The sequence below is a fragment of the Aegilops tauschii genome, chromosome 3 (assembly GCF_002575655.3).
Source record: "Aegilops tauschii subsp. strangulata cultivar AL8/78 chromosome 3, Aet v6.0, whole genome shotgun sequence".
NCBI classification, from domain to species: Eukaryota; Viridiplantae; Streptophyta; class Magnoliopsida; order Poales; family Poaceae; genus Aegilops; species Aegilops tauschii.
The window spans coordinates 66947609-66950972 of NC_053037.3; the positions used below are offsets into that span (position 1 = coordinate 66947609).

At 40.3% G+C, this 3364-nt stretch overlaps 1 long non-coding RNA gene across 1 annotated transcript; it reads right to left on the reverse strand.

Moving 5' to 3' along the window:
* Nucleotides 1-366: 366 nt before the first annotated feature.
* LOC141020927 (uncharacterized) lies at nucleotides 367-2569 on the reverse strand. The gene is made up of 3 exons (XR_012180916.1): nucleotides 1522-2569; nucleotides 1169-1272; nucleotides 367-644 (listed from the first exon to the last, which is right to left on the reverse strand). It is a non-coding gene; the product is annotated as an uncharacterized lncRNA (long non-coding RNA).
* Nucleotides 2570-3364: the final 795 nt, after the last annotated feature.

The following is a 3364-nucleotide window of genomic DNA, read 5'->3' on the forward strand; positions in this document are numbered from 1 at the left end:
CCAACGAATGTTGGCATGTTGGGCTCCTACGAAGCTTTCGGCCGAATAATTACTAAGATAAACCTACACTATACAAAAATAGCGTCGTAATTACTGCAGCCTGAGGCAGCATCATAAATGTTGTATCACAACAAAATAAATTCCAACCATACAACAAAAGGCCTGTTGGCATAAAGTTTACAGTCCTTCCAGATAAAAGCACCATCAGATGGATAGAAGCACAGATCATTTGACCTGAGTGCTAATGTTTCAGGCTGTAGAATCTGATGGAGCAGCACGATCTCCACCTTTTTCCGCCATTGCTCTTGAACAACGAAGCGAATTTCTGATAGTCTGGTTTCAAAACCATTCATATCTTGACGACATTTCTCAACCACTATTCTTGTTTCCGAAACAACGTCCATTAGGGATTGGACTTGTGTCTGGAGCACAGATATATCACTCTGTCTAGCAGGAAGATTTTGTTCAGTAGGCGATTTGGACGAGGTTACCTTGACAACCAACCCAGAATTACGCAGGAAGGTGCTTTTTGCACTGTTAGTGGAGAGATGCTGACGCACTGCAGCAAGAGGTGACATTGTGCCTGTAGTAGCCTCGTCACCTTCAGGTGGTTGTGGTTGTTCAATCATTTGTTCCATAGCTTCCTGGAAGTTTGAACTTGTAGATTAGTGTACCAGATAAGTTACTAATGAGACAAAAACAAACAAAGTAGGTTAAACGTTTATACATAACTTATTTTGGTGAACTACTGTAATACATTAGCATGTATTGTAGTGCCAACTACATAATAAAATCACTTTCGGAACATATGTCCATGTAGCATGCCTACTGTATTGTCTATTTCCTCACATTCTTTGACATCTAAGGATAAAGAGACATGGTTTAAAGTAGGATGAACATAGTATGACATCATTCATATCATGGGCAAACAGATATAAAACAAACAAGCTATTTTATCATTGTGTGCACACGTGAACATAACAACTAGATTACAGATCAAGACCAAAAGAATATCCTTCATCTCTTTTAAACCATGTAAGGTGAAATGATACGTTAAGACAACTGTGAATAAAAGTGAACAGAGTAACTAACATTGGCTGCAAACCAAGTAGTTAAATGAACACATCACAGTACCAATCAGTTCAAGGCAAGAGGAGTAAGGACTTACAATAGCGGCTTGAACTGGTGTGCTCATGCCCTTCATCTTGCTGGTGTGGCAATCCTTGAAGATTTGCACTGCATTCGGTTCAGGTTCTTTTTGGTCCGCACGGGCTTTCCTCTGTATTTGGAACAAGTCAATACAGATATGATAATATGGCACAAAAAAAGAAGGAAGTAGCAGCTATTTACAAGAGCCTCGCAGTGTGCAATATAGCTACGAGATCCTGTTGTCTGTTGGAATTTCACTTTAGAACGGTTGGTTTTGTTCTTCAAACAGTTAGCCTAGAAGAAGATACACTTGTAAGGCACATACTTAAATACAAGTTCAATATGTGGTCTGATCAAATACATATAGCCTACCTGATACTTTGGATCAGACCAGTGTTTAACGAGGGTTGTCCAGTCTTCATCTGTAATATATTCCACTGGAGATGTTTGGGCGATTTCATTGTTAGCCTTGCCTTCAAAGTGAGATTTTCTAAGGTGGTACCGATACTGTCGTAGAGCAGACTGAAAAACATGAGTGCATGCTTGTTTAGTTGCATCATCTTTCAGATCCAACTTGAACCTCATCTGTTGAAAAAAGAATGTGAGTCTTATTAGGAGGAAGCTAGAAAGTATGAGACAGAGCAAGACAATATTACTAATTGCGATGAATAACATTACTTACGGATAAATGGTCAAGGAAGGTGTTAAACTGGGTATTGTATTTCTCATTCCTGTACTGGATCCACGTTGGGAGGATATGTGCATGACACCTAACAACAACGGCTGCCTCTGATACTAACTTGGCTGACTCTGTAGCATCACGTGGCCTTTTTAAACCTGCCTCAAAATGGATCTCCATTCTTCCTCCTTTAGATTTTGTTAATCTGTCAAGCATTATCCCTGATGTCTGTTTCCGCTTGCGCCGTGGTGCTAGTTCAACAACGAATATGGAAAGTGTTAGTGTACATCAAACTGTGAGAGTACATATAAAGGAGCATGCAACTGCAACTTGACTCGGTCAGGTACCGTCTTGGTGTTGATGCTCATGAGGTTCATCTGATCTTGCCAAGTCCTGTTGTGTCAGCAGTGCTTCGGAAGTAGTGTTAGGTGTGAAGGCAGCTTGGGAACTGGCCAGTTCCGGAGCAAACGAATGAGTAACTGGTTGAGATGCTGGTACAGTTGAAGCGGATGCTGCAGCTGGTGGAGCAGATGATACTGTGTTTGTAGATTTAGCCGGTGGACTTGGACCTTCTACTGCACTATAAGTACCAGCAGAATCTCGACGGCAGAACCTTTTCCGTTTCACCCGACGAGTAACAGCACTCCCTACTATATTATTTTCCTTGCTCTTTTTTGACTTTGCCATGTCAAGTTGTACCCACAACACAAAAGAATAAAATCACTCTTCAGAACTCATTGATGCATGATACAGACAAGACATACTTTGATGTAAAACAACCGTATGAGGATGGAATATGTAAGAAAAATAGGACGGCATGACATATTCACAGCTACGATGTGCAAACTAAGCAGAAGGATTTTCAAGAAAATAGAAGTAATGCAAGCTAGACACCATATGAAAGATGCAACCAATATTACTCTGCCAAGTTAAAAGTGTCTTGTCATAAGTGGCAATTCGAAAAATTAGAAGCAGTACAACGTAGAAATCAATGCAAGATGCAACCACTATCAAACTGCCATGTTAAAAGTGTCCAATCATGAGTGACTGATGCGGGATACACAACAGCAGTACTTTGATGTAAGAACATGGTATGATAGATAGATACAGTGTATTATAGACAAAGAACGCCATGTCATATGCACATGTATAACGTATGAACTCAGCAGGTACAATTTAATCAAAATAGAAGAAATATAGGCTAGACAACATATGCAACATGAAACCAATTATCACACTGTCAACTTAGGGCAAGCACCTGCGATGGAGTACGGGAGATGAACTCATCATGTAGACTTGGGACTTCAACTTCATTAGCAGTAGCAGTGGCAAATCTAGAGAGTCTCTGTTTGCGTCGGTGCAGAGGACCACCAACATCCCCTAACTTACTCTTTTCCTTCCTATTTTCTGATATTGCCTTATGAAGTCAAAACCACAAGAAGATGAATAAAATTAGCTCTGCATAACTGGTTGATGCATGATACAGACGAACACTACTTTGATGTAAGGCAAGCGCAGGATAGGAGGATGGAATAT